This window comes from Ranitomeya variabilis, chromosome 1, assembly GCF_051348905.1.
Source record: "Ranitomeya variabilis isolate aRanVar5 chromosome 1, aRanVar5.hap1, whole genome shotgun sequence".
Classification (NCBI taxonomy): domain Eukaryota; kingdom Metazoa; phylum Chordata; class Amphibia; order Anura; family Dendrobatidae; genus Ranitomeya; species Ranitomeya variabilis.
This window is the reverse complement of record NC_135232.1, coordinates 161,070,925-161,088,050: the sequence shown is the minus strand read 5'-3', so window position 1 is coordinate 161,088,050 and position 17,126 is coordinate 161,070,925.

Here is a 17,126-nt window from a genome sequence, read left to right as displayed (position 1 = left end):
CTTCTCCTGTTCCTCCACCTTAACATCACACACAGTACAATCCTCAGAGGCGGCACACCAATTACCCCAATTACCCTTGTTTCTCCCCAGGTCACACATTTCCAACTGCCTAACTAACTGTGGGGGAGCCACAAATGGGCCATCAGAGGTCAGTTCCAAAGATTCACATCTGCGCTGATGCTCAATTTTTTTCATGTTGGATACTGGGCCAGACAAAGTAAGAAATTCAAATGCGCGCACAGCAGCCTGAGGCCAGGCGGAGAAATTGGTACCCTTTTTCGTCATGTCAGTAAGCGGTTTAGCAATGGTAGAAAAATCCTTGATAAACTTTCTATAATAGTTGGAAAACCCAAGGAACCGCTGAAGTGCTCTTAGGTTATCAGGCAGTTCCCAATGCAGCACCACTTGCACCTTAGCGGCGTCCATTTTAAACCCTGAAGCATACACAATATAACCCAAGAAAGGCAACTCCTGAACCGAAAATACACATTTCTCAAGTTTTGCATAGAGCTTATTTTCTCTGAGTAGCTGTAACACCTGCCTCACATGCTCTAAATGAGTATCACGGTCGCATGAATAAATGAGAATGTCATCAAGGTACACAATAATGAATTTCCCCAGAACATGCGAGAATACATCATTTATGAAATGTTGAAAAACTGCAGGCGCGTTTGTCAACCCAAATGGCATCACCAAATTTTCAAAATGACCCTCAGGAGTATTAAAAGCCGTCTTCCACTCATCAACTTGACGGACTCTTATGAGGTTGTACGCCCCCCTGAGGTCAAGCTTGGAAAACCACTTAGCACCAGCCACCTGGTTGAACAAATCAGGTATCAGTGGCATAGGGTATGGATCATGAACCGTAATCTGATTTAACTCCCTGAAATCCAGACACGGGCATAGTCCACCATTTTTCTTTTTAATGAAGAAGAACCCCGCTGCCACTGGCGAGGACGAAGGCCTGATGTGCCCTTTGCTCAGACTCTCAGCAATGTAATCTTTTAAAGCTTGCCTATCAGGACCAGAGATGTTGAACATCCTAGCTTTTGGCAATTTAGCCCCTGGTTTAAACCTAATAGAACAGTCATAGGGGCGATGTGGTGGTAATTCTGAGCAACCCTTCTCTGAGAACACATCCGCGAAATCCAGCAGTGACTCAGGGATGCTTGGAGTCACAGCGGACACACATGTGGCCAGGCAATTCTCCTGGCAAAATGCGCTCCACTGAATTATGTCCTGAGTTTTCCAGTCAATCACCGGGTTGTGCATAGATAACCATGGAAAACCTAGAACCATTTGTGCAGGAAGATTACTGAGCACTAGGGTTGAGCGACTTTTATTTTTATAGGATCGGGTCGGGTTTCACGAAACCCGACTTTCTCAGAAGTCGGGTCGAGTGAAATCGGCCGATCCTATAAAAAAGTCGGGGTCGGGGTTGGCCGAAAACACGAAACCCAATGCAGTGCAATGGGATACTATGGTTCCCAGGGTCTGAAGGAGAGGAAACTCTCCTTCAGGCCCTGGGATCCATATTAATGTGTAAAATAAAGAATTAAAATAAAAAATATTGATATACTCACCTCTCCGACGCAGCCTGGACCTTACCGCTGGTAACCGGCAGCCTTCTTTGTTTAAAATGAGCGCGTTCAGGGCCTTCCATGACGTCACGGCTTCTGATTGGTCGCGGCCGCCCATGTGACCGCCACGCGACCAATCACAAGCCGTGACGTAATTCTCAGGTCCTAAATTCCTAATTCTAGGAATTTAGGACCTGAGAATTACGTCACGGCTTGTGATTGGTCGCGTGGCGGTCACATGGGCGGCCGCGACCAATCAGAAGCCGTGACGTCATCTAAGGCCCTGAACGCGCTCATTCTTAGGAAGGAAGGCTGCCGGAAAGAAGCCGAGGGTGAGTATATTCCTATTAGGTATATACTCACCCTCGGACGCGCCCTGCTTCTTTCCGGCAGCCTTCCTTCTTAAGAATGAGCGCGTTCAGGGCCTTAGATGACGTCACGGCTTGTGATTGGTCGCGGCCGCCCATGTGACCGCCACGCGACCAATCACAAGCCGCGTCACGGCTTTTGATTGGTCGCGTGGCGGTCACATGGGCGGCCGCGACCAATCAGAAGCCGTGATGTCATGGAAGGCCCTGAACGCGCTCATTTTAAGCAAAGAAGGCTGCCGGTTACCAGAGGCGATGTCCAGGGGCCTCCGGAGAGGTGAGTATATCAATATTTTTTATTTTAATTCTTTATTTTACACTTAAATGTGGATTCCGATACCGATTTCCGATATCGCAAACATATCGGAACTCGGTATCGGAATTCCGATACCAGATTCAGAAGATTGCCGACCTCATGGCCGACCCCACACAGGGGTCGGGTCGGGTTTCATGAAACCCGACTTTGCCAAAAGTCGGCGACTTCTGAAAATGACTGACCCGTTTCGCTCAACCCTACTGAGCACCCTACATGTAACCTGCTCAGAATGTAGGACCCCAATGTGGAGTTTAACCTCAGCCACAAATTCAGTAATCTCCCCCTGTGGGAGAGGGGTAGCATTGATGGTGACCACCCAGATAGGATGAGGCAATTTTTCGACCGTGAACCTGGCCGTACGTGCAAGCTCCTCATCAATGAGATTAGTGGCCGAACCACTATCCACAAAAACATTGATTGGCAGCTCTCTGCCAGCGACAATAACTCTGGCAGGAAGCATACATTGAGAGACCACCATGGAGGATATGCATAAGCTCAGATTGGCCTCCTCCACACCCTCTGAGCTTAGTAGTTTTCCGCCGTTGCGCTTTTTCTTTGAAAACAGAGGACAAGCATTTACATAATGCCCCTTTTTACCACAGCAAAAACAGAGTCCCTGCTTCCTGAGCAAGGGGGCTTGATGATGCGACACCCCTGTGATTTGCATAGGCTCCGTGGGCTCACCTGCAGCAACCTCACGTGCACCTACGACCTCCACCATAGGCGGCGTCTATAGCGCCCCCTGATGCAAACGGCGATCAATGCGGACAACAAGACTCATGGCAGACTCTAGAGAAGCAGGAGTCTCATACATCAGAAGGGCTTGTTTAACCATTCTCGAAACCACACATACAAACTGACTCCGCAGCGCCGGGTCATTCCATTGTGTGTCCACCGCCCAGCGGTGAAATTCAGAACAGTAATCCTCCGCCATTCGCTCCCCCTGATGGAGAGCGCATATTTTAGATTCTGCTAGAGCCAATCTGTCAGGATCATCATAAATGAGTCCAAGAGCAGAAAAAAAACTCTTTACTGAGTTAAATGCAGCTGAATCAGAAGGTAATGAAAACGCCCATGCTTGGGGGTCTCTGTTCAGTAATGACTAAACCAAGCCCACACGCTGAGCCTCATTACCTGAGGAAAGCGGGCGCATACGAAAATACAATTTGCAAGCTTCACGGAAAACAACAAATTTACTGCGTTCCCCAGCAAACCTCACAGGTAAAGGGATTTTTGGCTCTGCAACTCTCCCTGCAGTTTCCACTTGCGCATTAGATAACACAAGACCCTGTTGCTGAACTGCCCCCTTCAATTCAGAGACCTGTAAGAACAGCGCCTTCAACTGGCGGTTTATGGAAGTCATGGGATCCATGACATAAAAAAAAACCTTTTTTTTTTCTTTTTGGGCCGATTATAATGTCACGGGAGTACAGGGTAGATTAAGGCTGGTTACCCGGGCCCCTGTGATATCCCTCAGGCTAGGGAAACCCTGTCTGTCCCTCTCCCAGAAGTTACATTAATGGTGTGCATGTCTGGGCCACCAGGCCTGACCCTGTTTCCTGTTTCAGCCCTAAGCTGAAACCACCACCCACCACCCAGTGAAGAGACCACACACCAATCCCCACAGAAAGCACAGACAGGGAAAACTGAAAAACGCACCACGCCGCAGTCACACAGGAATACATTATAATGTGCACAGGGCAAAATAAATACAAATATAGGAAGGAGGAATATGACAATGGATAATACACCACCAGATACGATATTCCTTACAACAAGACCACCACTCCAGACCAAGATCACCAGGCACAAAGCACAAGCTATAATCGGCGTCGCCCAAAGTCCAGCACGACTATTTAAAGGCCGTGGGTGTGACCCAGCCTAATTACCAGCTAGATTAACCCCGAGTAAGCTGGATAAAGTCTGGCCAACGCCACTGAGCGTGTAGTGGACATAAGTGGAATTACCGCTGTCTGTCGGACGCCCTAGTGTGAACAGCGTCCGACATGACAGAGAAAGACATCTAGCGGATCTGAGGAACTCTAAATTGCGATGGTCAGTAAGCACTATGATCTGTTGTGCAGCTCCTTGCAGATGATGCCTCCATTCCTTGAAAGCCGCAATAATAGCCAGCAATTCCTTGTCTCCCACATCGTAATTCTTCTCTGCTGAAGTTAGTCTACGGGAAAAGAAAGCACAAGGATGTAGCAGACCCTTCTCTCCAGTTCTTTGGGAGAGAATAGCCCCTAAGGCATTATCAGAAGTGTCCACCTCCACAACGAAAGAAAGTGTTGGATCTGGGTGTATCAACAGCGGTGCTGAGGTGAAACAGATCTTAAGCCAATCAAAAGCTTCTTGAGCCTGTGATGACCACTTAAAGGGCTTTTCCTTCTGTCAAGGAAGTAATGGGACGGACAATATCAGAAAAATTTCGAATGCAGCGTCTGTAGAAATTTGCAAAACAAATAAAACGTTGGACCTCCTTAACGTTCTTGGGCACCGGCCAGTCAAGGATAGCCTGAATCTTACCAGATTCCATGTTCAGCCCCTGGGGAGAGATGACATAACCTAAGAACTGTATCTCAGAACGATGGAACTTGCATTTCTCTGGCTTGATATACAGATGGCTCTCTTTCAGACGTATTAAAACAGCTTTGACATGTTCTTCATGCTCCTGTAGAGAGTCAGAAAAGATTAGAATATCGTCCAAATAGATCACCACAAACTGGTCCAACAAATCTCTGAAAATGTCATTAGCAAGGTGTTGAAACGTTGTAGGGGCATTACAAAGCCCGAAGGGCATCACGAGATATTCAAAGTGTCCATACCAGCATCGGAATGCTGTCTTCCACTCATCCCCTGGACGAATATGCACCAAATTATAAGCCCCACGAAGATCCAGTTTAGAGAACACCTTAGCATGGCGGACTCTTTCCAGTAATTTGGGAATCAGAGGCAAAGGGTAACGATTCCGTACGGTTACCTTATTGAGCTCTCGATAGTCCGCACAGGGTCTCAGGGACCCATCCTTCTTCTTTACAAAAAATATAGGTGCCCCTGCTGGTGAAGAAGGACGTATGAAGCCTTTGGCCAGATTTTCATCAATATACTCCTTTAAGGCTTGAAGCTCAGGTGCCGCCAAAGGATATACGTTACCAAAAGGAATAGCTGCCCCAGGAAGCAACTCAATGGGACTGTCATAATGCCTGTGTGGAGGAAGCTGATCTGCATTCTTCTTGTCACAGATGTCAGAGATCTCTTTATATGCTGAAGGTAAAGTAAATCCCTGTACCGGTGGTTCCGTAGCTGTGGACTCGGGGACAGCTTCAGTTAATGCTGAGTTGCTCCTTGTTGGTAAGATAATCTCCTTGGTCTCCCAGCTGATAGTTGGATTCTGAGAACGCAGCCAAGGGATGCCTAAAATCACAGGAAAATGAGGAGAAGAAATGAACAAGAAAGACACTTGCTCTTGATGATTAGGCTCCAACAAAATCTCAAGGGGTGCGGTCTCCTGATCAACAGGCCCGGAGATTAAAGGTGACCCATCCACTGTTTCCATGGTAATTGGAGAGGCTCTTTGCTGAATTTCAATACCATGTTCCTTGGCAAATGCGATATCCATAAAATTGCCACCTGCACCAGAGTCAATCATAGCTGCACTGGAAATCCACTGTCCTGTACACAGGATCTTAATTGGGAGAGAACAGTGAAAGTTTTTTCATTTAGCTCATTGGCTGGTGAAGTCATAGAAAGTGAATGGAATACAGCGTTTAAAGGCAGGCTACATTCAGAGATTTCAGATTCATCATCATAGTTGTCATACTCCCCTACTGCTGCTAGCACCTTGTTAGGCCGCTTGGGACACTTGGGACAGTTGATTAGAAAGTGGTCAGACTGGCCGCAGTAGAAACATAGACTTTCTCAAAGGCGATGCTCCCAGCACTCATTACTCTCGCGCCTCTGAACAGAATCAATTTGCATGAGCACCTCCTCTACCTCTCGATATGTTTTACCTGCAGGCTCTTTGGAAGGAAGGGAAAAGTTAGAAATACAGTTATATGCAGCAAACTTCTCCTGCCTACGCTCAGTACGGTGAATGTCAATGTGCACACAATTCGGTATAAATGTTTCTAGCTCTTGTGGTGATTCAGAGCGAGCTAATTCATCCTTTACAATGCTAGACAGACCCCTTTTAAAAATAGGTAATTGTGCATAACTGTCCCAATTAGTATCTACTGCTAATCTCTTGAATTCAGTAGCATACTCAATAACAGAATGTTTAGCCTGGCGTAAAGACAATAAAGCAGATGCAGCGGTTGCATGGCGATTAGGGTCATCAAACATTAATGCCATAGCGGCCAAAAAATGTCCAAATTATTTAACCGCGGGTCACGAGACTCAATCATCGGATTCGCCCAGGCGAGCGCTCGTGCGGTCAGCCGCATTATTACACACAATACTTTGGATCTATCATTAGGAAAACGGTCAGCATGCACAGAGGTGTCAAACTGTATTCCTCGAGGGCCGCCAACAGGTCATGTTTTCAGGATTTCCTTAGCATTCCACAAGGTGCTGGAATCATTCTGTGCAGGTGATTAAATTATCACCTGTGCAATACAAGGAAATCCTGAAAACATGACCTGTTGGCGGCCCTCGAGGAATGCAGTTTGACACCTCTGAGCATGCACATCAAAATATAGCATACATTGATTCACAAAGCCACAAAATTTGTCGTGATCACCATTAAATCTGAATGGGGGCAACTTAGGTGGGCTAGCTGGTGGCGGTTGCCCAGATGGTAAAGTCGCTTGTGCAGCCATTTGCGTGCTTATGTCCTGAAAAACCCATCCATACTGGGACTCTATGCCAGCAAGTTTGTTTTCCTGGGCTGCCATGTGGGTGGTTAAATCCTGCAAAGTTTGCCCAAACACTTGTTGATAGTGTTCAAAGCTTCCAAACTTCTTTTGCAGACCTTCCACATCTTTCTGCAGTGATCTAATTATGGAGAACACTTGCTCTAGTCTGCTTTCTGCAGTCATTGTTCCAGCAGTCTCCTCTTTTGAGGCTAGAGTATCCTGTAATGATTATAAGGGATAACTCAGGAGACTCTTTGCATGGAACAAGACAACTACAGGACACAGTTTTATAAGTGGTAAAGTCTATATTATCACATGGTGATTCAAACAGGTGCAGAGAGAAACTCAAGTCCACAACACTTGGTGTAAATATTAAACGCAGCTTAATAGTCTATAGGAAACTTCAGAGGAAAATCCAATCACGCAGAAAGTCTATGAAGCACAATTATTCTTGAGGATACTTGACACGAATAAGTCCTTGGTAGTCCAAACACAGATAGATATGCTTATAAGGCAGTTCAAATAATATCTTAGCACAACCAGGAAGGCCTGGGTAAAAGTCTCAGGTTTAAGCAGAGCAGCAACAGCTTACATGTCCAGCAAATGCAGATGGAAGCAAACACAAGCAGCCAGATGGAGGATTACTGGAAACCGATGTATGCAGCAGAAACTCAGAGCTGAGTAGCAGGATCTCCACACAGGTTCACAGGAGCAGGTGCAGGTGCAAAGCCAGGGAGTCATCAGGAGCTGGATGCAAGGCAGAATACTCTAGCACAGACTAAAGGCTGGGGTGGTGTTATATAGCAGGAAGACACAGTGCACATGAGACCAAAGACGCCATCTTGGAAAAGAGCAGTAATGCACAAAAGGTAATCAAAATAAAAAGAGTCCTGACACACCAGCATCCTCTGTTCCCCAGTAAACAGTAGCTCCAGCCTCTCCTGTCACCAGTATATAGCAGCAGCCTCCCCTGTTCCCCAGTATATAGCAGCTACAGACTCCCCTGTCACCACAGCATACAGCAGCACTAGTGTCCCCTGTTCACCAGTATACAGCACAGCTTCCCCTGTTCACCAGTATACAGCACAGCTTCCTCTGTCACCAGCCTCCCCTGTTCACCAGCCTTCCTGTTCACCAGCATACAGCAGAGCCTCCTCTGTTCACCAGTATACAACACAGCCTCCCCTGTCACCAGTCTCCCCTGTTCACCAGTATACAGCACAGCCTCCCCTGTCACCAGTCTCCCCTGTTCACCAGTATACAGCAGCAGCCTTCCCTGTCACCAGCCTCCTCTCACAAGTATACAGCACAGGCTGCCCTGTCACCAGCCTACTCACCAGAATACAGCAGCAGTCTCCCCTGTCACCAGCCTCCTCTCACCAGTATACAGCATCCTCCCCTGTCACCAGCCTCATCTCACCAGTATACAGCACAGCCTCCCCCAGTCACCAGCCTCCGCTCAACAGCATGCAGCAGCAGCCTCCCGTCACCAGCCTCCTCTCACTAGTATACCGCAGCAGCCTCCCCTATCACCAGCTTCCTCTCACCAGTATACAGTAGCAGCCTCCCATCACCAGCCTCCTCTCACCAGTATTCAGCAGTAGCATCCCTTCACCAGCCTCCTCTCACCAGTATACAGCAGCAGCCACCCATCACCAGCCTCCTCTCAACAGTATTCAGCAGCAGCCTCCCATCACCAGCCTCCTCTCACCAGTATTCAGCAGCAGCCTCCCATCACCAGCCTCCTCTCACCAGTATACAGCAGCAGCCTCCCATCATCAGCCTCCTCTCACTAGTATACAGCAGCAGCCTCCTGTCACCAGCCTCCCCTCACCAGTATACAGCACAGCCTCCCCCTATCTTCAGCTCTATGAGTGCTCACCTGCTCCTGTGTCATCCTCATATGTCGTCTTCCTCTGCTGTGATCTCTGCAGTGAGAGATGATCTCATCCTCTTCACATGCACATACTCTGCAACACCTCGGATGCAGGGACCTCTCTGACCCCAGAAGTTGCGGCGCAACTTCTTCCTGGGTCAGTCAGCTCCCTGCATCGAAGTGAATATGGGGCGCTCCTGACCCCGACCCTCCCCTTCCCCCCTCCGAAAAGACTACAGTTTTCCTGGATTGTCTGGAGGTTGAAAAAAATGAAAAAATGTTCTTCCCCCATCTGGGTGTCCCGCCCCCTGCAACCCAGCGCCCTAGGCAGTGCCCTCCAGTGCTTAGTGGCAAATAGGGCCCTGTTGCAGAGTAAGAAGCTACATGAAATCATGCAAGATCCGGGAGTCAGCTGTCGGACACATCCGGACGTCTGATACAGAAGACGAACAAGTTTATTACCAACACTGCTTTGCTGATAACTGTATACACCATTTAACTGTGGAAAAGGTACAGAAAGCTGTGCTTCCTCATCTGGACCCAGTGATCCTGCCATTTAAAGTGTATTTTAAGTAATTTTTTAAAATTAGGCCACATGCATTATGGAAAAAAGATGTACGGTAAAGATTATTTGCATATCCAAGCAGGAAAACATTTTATAGGTCTTAAAACTGCATCTACGAAACCCCCCCAAAAATGTGCCAGGTTTGGAATGTGGGAAACTGGTCTTGAATTGGTATTGACCATATGATATGAGATTTTGGTCTTGAATTGGTTAATATATTTGCACTAGATGGTGGCCCGATTCTAACACATCGGGTATTTTAGAATAAGCATGTCCACGTAGTATATTGCACAGCTCACGTAGTATATTGCCCAGCCACGTAGTATATTGCCCAGCCACGTAGTATATTGCCAAGCCACGTAGTATATTGCCCAGCCACGTAGTATATTGCCCAGTCACGTAGTATATTGCCCAGCGACGTAGTATATTTCCCAGCGACGTAGTATATTGCCCAGTGACGTAGTATATTGCCCAGTGACGTAGTATACAGCACAGAGCCACGTAGCATATTGCACAGTGACATAGTATATTGCCCAGCCACGTAGTATATTGCCCAGTGATGTAGTATATTGCACAGCAATGTAGTATACAGCACAGAGCCACATAGTATATAGCACAGAGCCACGTAGTATATTGCCCAGCTACGTAGTATATTGCCAAGCCACGTATGTCACAGGTTAAAAAATAAAAAATAAACATACTCACCTTCCGATCCGAGGGCCCTTTGTAGTTCTAACATACTCACCTTCCGATCCGAGGGTGCCTTGTAATTCTGTTGCCTGTGCGTGGTGCAGGTGGCAGCTTCCGGTCCCAGGGTGTGATGACATCGCGGTCACATAACCGTGATGTCATGGCAGGTCCTTCTCCCGTACCATCGTTAGCATCGGAAGCTGCCGCTTGCATGGAGAGGTCACAGGAGCGTCGCGAGGAGCGTGAAAGGTGAGTATATAATAATTTTTTTTTTTAATTATTATTTTAACATTAGATCCTTTTACTATTGATGCTGCATAGACAGCGTCAATAGTAAAAACTTGGACACACAGGGTTAATAGGGGCGGTAATGGAGTGAGTTACCCGCGGCATAACGCGGTCCGTTACCGCTGGCATTAACCCTGTGTGAGTGGTGACTGCGGGGAGTATGGAGCGGGCACTGACTGCAGGGGAGTAGGGAGGGACTAATTGGACTGTGGCCATCGCTGGTTGGTCACGGCAGCCATGACAGGCAGCTGCCAAGACCAATCAGCGAATGAATATCCATGACAAACAGAAGGAAAGACAGAAGGACAGACAGAAGGACAGACAGAAGGACGGAAGTGACCCTTAGACAATTATATAGTAGATTTTCATCCATGACCTCAATAAAAAAAAAAAAAAGACATGTCTCCTTAATTTTTTTGTGTGAACATTACCACAATCTATAACGGTTCATGCTCTATCTGTTAAAACCATGGATCCAACTCATCTAACGCATCGGGTATTCTATAATATGCATGTCCACGTAGTATATTGCACAGCGACGTAGTATATTGCCCAGCCATGTAGTATATTGCCCAGCCACGTAGGATATTGCCCAGCTATGTAGTATATTGCACAGCCCACGTAGCATATTGCCCAGTCACGTAGTATATTGCGCAGCCCATGTAGTATATTGCGCAGCCACGTAGTATATTGCCCAGCTACATAGTATATTGCCCAGTCACGTAGTATATTGCCCAGTCAAGTAGTATATTGCACAGCGACGGAGTATACAGCACAGAGCCACTTAGTATACAGAGTTAAAATAAAAAATAAACATATACTCACCCTCCGTAGGCACGTTGAAATCCTGGCCCTGTGCGTGGTGCAGGCATCAGCTTCCGGTCCCAGGGTGTGATGACGTCGCGGTCACATGACTGTGACATCATGGCAGGTCCTTCTCGCGCAGGACCTGTGATGACGTTGCAGACACATGACCGTGACGACCGCAGGCGGCAGCTTCCGGTCCCAGGATAGTATGCCAGAAGGACCTTCCATGACGTCACGGTCATGTGACCGCGACGTGATCACAGGCCCTGCGAGAAGGACCTTCCATGACGTCACGGTCATGTGACAGCGACATCATGGAAGGTCCTTCTCGCAGGGCCTGTGATCACGTCGCGGTCACATGACCGTGACGTCATGTAAGGTCCTTCTGGCATACCATCCTGGGACCAGAAGCTGCCGCTTGCATGGAGCGGTCACCGTAGCAACGCTAGGAGCGCGAAAGGCGGCGGATGGTGAGTATAGCAGGTTTTTTTTTATTATTATTATTTTTAACATGACATATTTTTACTATTGATTCTGCATAGGCAGCGTCAATAGTAAATAGTTGGGGACACACAGGGTTAATAGCAGCGGTAATGGAGTGCGTTACACCGCGGCCCGTTACCGCTGCCATTAACCCTGTCTGAGCGGTGACTGGAGGGGAAGGGGATTATGGAGCGGGTGCCGGGCAGTGATTGCTGGGGAGTAGGGGAGGGACTAATCGGACTGTGGCCGTCGCTGATTGGTCGCGGCAGCCATGACAGGCAGCTGCCGAGACCAATCAGCGACTTGGATTCCATGACAGACAGAGGCCTTGACCAATGAATATCCGGGACAGACAGATGGAAGTACCCTTTAGACAATTATATATATAGAAGATTTGTGTAAACGTGGCACCCCAGGAGTCCGGTTGCCACAATGGCATTGCCTTCCTCATGGGGGGGTGATGTCATGTCTGGAGGTAAGGAGGGATCCCCTTGGCAGGTAACACAAACATGCAACACCTTACTGACTCCAGACCAGAACGGGGAGCTTTAATACTGGTTTCAGGGGAACTTCCCTATAAGTTCTGGTCTGGAGGTGGGGTTAGTCAGTCTGTGTGTAGGGACAGTGAGTGAGGGTCGAGGAAGCAAGAGAGGAAAGCCTGGGGTGTAGAGCTGCAACTGAGCTCCCCCAGGATTAAGCGCCAAAGAGACCGGACACCGGAGTCCGTGGTTGCAAGGGTACTAAAGGCCCAGCAACTAAAGCCAGAGGGCAGGAGATTGCAGGTATCCTGGCCCCATCTGATACCTGGAGGCACCACAGCAGATCAGCAGTCTGGGGCTGCCAGTGAGAAGACAGTGTCCATGAATGGCTCATGCTCTCAGCCATACGGGTTAGGAGTAACAGACATTGAGAATAACTTGTGCAGACCTTCAGGCAGCAAGAGACAGAAAATACGGCGCAGAAGGGAGGTCTCCGAACCCACCTGGCTAGGTGGATCCCAAGTTACTTTCACGTTGCCCGACCCCATCAACACCTGTTACCTGTGCCCCGGACTGCACCTGCAATTCACCATTAAAAGATAAAGGAAACTGCAACCTTGTGTCCTCCATTCATCTCCTGCACCCTCAGTCCTGTACCCCACCATCTATCATCCCTTACCAACTGTACCGACAGCCCTGGGGCCCCGCTCCACCTGTGGGGAGGAGAACCATCCCTGCTGCATTACCATCAGCCCCAGCGGTCCCTTTAGGCAGCGTCAGCCATCCTGGCCAAACACTACAGGTGACGTCACAAATTATCCCTCATAGACTTTATTTTCCACTTCTCTTTCTCATTTTTGTTGGACGCCCAGGACCATGGACCGGGTCACTGCTACCGTGACCACCCCTTTAAGTGCCGTCTGACCCGGCCCGAGTACCCCACGGTCCTAGCAGGTGCTCCATTTTAGCATCATGAACAGGATATCATATCCCGGTATCACCAGATCCTGGGTGTCATAAACTTGATTGAGCTGTGTGATAGCCGCCATTGCCGCGCGGCATGCAAAGAGCAGAGGAGGTGTGTCTTCGTGGGCAGAGCTAAAGAAAGAGCATGAAGGAAAGTGGTGCTCCGTGCTCTGCTCTGCGTGGATGAAAAGCAGGAGGCCCTGGACTTGAGCACCGTCCAGACTGCCGGAGGAGCAGCCGCTAATTCCAGTAACGGAACACAGGGCCTGGCTGAGGTCCACTAGGCGGGAGGAGAAAATGTCCAATCCAGGTAGAGATCCAGCCACAGCCACAGCATCCATAATACCGTTATCAATGCCATATATACCAAGAGCAGCGTGGTTACCGCAATACTCAGTTGAGTCACACACCCTGAGCGATTTTAAGGAGAGACTCTGCAGTTTGTTTGAAGTGTACCCCCTGTTTGAGAATCAAAAGGTCAGCATCCTCATTGGCCAGTTAACTGGTGCAGCTCAGAGGGACGTAAAGTCCTAGCTGGACACTAATAAAAGAACTGTTAAACAAACTTTGGCCAGACTGAAGGACACCTTTGACACCTGCACTGAAGCAGAGATAAAATGAGATTCTTTGGGTGTAAACAGAGGGTGCAGGACAGTATACGGGACTATGCCTTTAATCTCCAGGAGGCGCTGCGGGCCATTAAGCAGGTTGACCCTGATAGCATGCAAGATGGGGACAGAATATTAAAGGAGCAATTTATTGAGGGATTTCTGTCCAGCACCCACAGGACACAGCTGCGCATCCGAGCCCAGCAAAACCCTGACCTGGACTTTGTACACTTTAAAGATAGGGCAATCTGGGTGCTGCATGAACCAAATTCTAGCCACACAGCGCCCTGTAGGTGCCCAGCAATTACATACCACCAGGAGGTGGCATCTTTTCCACAGGCCCCCGTTGAGGCCGATGCGCAGACCCTGGATAATGACTCTCCTGCAGTACTGCGCCTCCAGGTCCAGGAACTGACCAAAAGTATGGCTGCACTAGCCAAAACCGTGCAGTCCAAGCAAGTGTCCCCAAAAGAGAAGATCCAGCTGGCTTCCAGTCCAGATGATGTCCTGTGGCGACATCAGAAGAGGATCCCACCGACCAGAGGGAGAGACAACGACCGCTACGAACAGGATGGACAACCCATTTGCTGCCATTTCAGCAAGGTGAGGCACATCGCAAGGTTCTGCAATGTAAGCGAGCAAACCCTGGGGCAGAGGCCAACCCTCAGGAGTAGGACAAACAGGCCCACAAAGCTGGTGAGCAAAGTATGTCGGAGGATGACCGGTCCTCCCAATGAACTCTTTACTGGACACCTGCTCCCAGGTGACGACTATGCCATATATTCTTTATAAGCGGTACTGGGTCGACTATGATATTACCATGGCCCTGATAATGATCTGACGATAGTCGCCTGCAATGTTCAGCCTTTGCCACAAGTGGGCTACAAGGAGGTGTCCATTACGGTGGGGCGGGTAGAGCTGAAAGCACAGGGTCTTGGTAATTGCAGATATTGATCGGCGAGAATGTAAACCAATGATGACCTTAGGTACTAATGTAATAGAAAACTATCTTGGCGAGGTTATCGTTTTGTTACAACAGGTAGCCAAAATTGCTGATTCCGGTGAGTAGCATGTCCTGCAAAAAAGAGATCAAAGCCCTGATGCAGAGACAACAGGTAGAACAATCTGATGGAGAAGTTGGCAGCATCAGAGTGAGTGATCCAATCCCCATTGCAATGCCCCCTAGGAGTGAAATGTTAATCTGGTGTCAGGCAGGAATAGGCCTCAGGGGTCAAGATTACCAAGCCCTGGTAGAACCCGTGTATTCTGATAGCAGGCCCACCATCCTGAGAGCTAGAGGGGTAGTCGATGTCTGCAAGGGGAGGGTACCAATACGCATCCAGAATTGTGGGGAGAAAGAGGTCCATTTACCCAGATATACCACCCTTCCTAAACTGTTCACTGTCAGTAACAATGCAATAGAAGCAACAGAACCCTTCATCTGGTCCGGCCAGGCGGAGGACAATGGCTCTGCAGGACAGTTGGAGGATTGGTGTCAGAAGTTACACATAGGCACTGACTCCACCCCTTTGCACCAAAAGCATGGGGCTTACCGGATGGTCCAAGAATATGAGCGAGTATTCAGTAAACACCCACTAGGCTTTGGGCAGGTAAAAGGGGTCCAAAACCATATTCCCATTGGAGATCATCCACCCATTAAAGAGAGGTACCGGCCTATACCTCCAGCTCACTACCAATGTGCCAAGGGTATGTTACGGGAGATGAAGGAGGCTGGGGTGATCAGAGACAGTTGTAGCCCCAGGGAAGCTCCATTAGTCCTCGTTAGAAAGATGGTACAATGAGGATGTGTGTTGACTACAGGCAGATTAACCGCATTACACATAAGGATGCCTATCCATTACCAAGAATAGAGGAATCATTAGCTGCACTAAAAGCCGCTAACTATTTCTCCACCTTAGATCTCACTAGTAGGTATTGGCAGGTTCCCATGGCTGAGACGGATAAAGAGAAGACCGCCTTCTCGACACTAATGGGCCTCTCCAAGTTCAACTACATGCCAATTGGACTTTGCAACACCCCGGGGATGTTCCCAAGGATGATGGATTGTTACCTTGGGCACAAGAACTTTGAAACCGTTCTGTTGTACCTAAATGACGTCATCATCTTCTCCAAATCCTATGAAGACCACTTGAAGCACTTGGCAAAGGTGTTTGAAGCCCTGTCCAACTTTGGCCTGAAAGTGAAGCCGTCCAAATGCCACCTGCTGAAGGCCAAGGTGCAGTACCTAGGCTATGTGGTAAGCGCTAAAGGTGTGGCACCGAACCTTGACAAAGTCACCATGATCAGGGACTGGGCAAAACCCAGTACCATTCATGAAGTACGGCAGTTCCTCGGTTTGGTAGGCTACTATCGGAGATTCATCAAGGACTTCACCAAGATAGCTGCACCCCTGCAAGACCTGCTAGTAGGCCAATCCAAGAAGGCCAAAAACTAGAATCCTCCATTTGAGTGGACCAGCAGGCTGGAAGAATCCTTCACTCGGTTGAAGTTGGCTCTCACAGGAGATGAAGTCCAGGCATACCCTGACTATGACCAGCCATTCATACTTTACTCTGATGCCAGCAACGTGAGATTGAGAGCAGTGCTGTCTGAAGTGCATAAAGGCAGAGAGAGTGATTGCCTATGCCAGCAGGAAGCTTCATCCCACTGAAAGGAACTCCGACAGCTATAGTTCCTTTAAGCTGGAGTTTCTCGCCATAGTCTGGGCTGTGAAAGAACAAATCAAACATTACCTGGCTTCAGCGAAGTTTACTGTCTTCCCGGACAATAATCTGCTGACTCACCTGGAAGCCACCAAGGTGGGAGCATAGGAACAGCGATGTATGGCCCGGTTGTCCAACTACGAGTTTACCATCAAGTACCGAGCAGGGCATAAGAACACTAATTCTGATGCACTGTCCAGGATGCCCAATTTACCAGATGTGGGAGAAGACCCAGAAGAGCTAGAAGAAATCAAGTTACTAGCTTTCCACCGCCCCGAGGCAGCCCAGTGTTCCCACTGCGAGGAACAAGCGATAAGTCAGGCAAGAAGCCACGCTGAAACAATTGCCCCACTATGGATGGGCAGAATCACAGGATAGTGACTCAGCAGTCTGCCTGGTAAAGGAATTGCTGACACAGGCTGATTCACACCTTGGTCCAGATGCTCCAGAACAGACTCAACAGTTGTGGACAGAAAAGGGCAAGCTGTTCATCTATGAGGTTAAACTGTGTCAGAGGAACA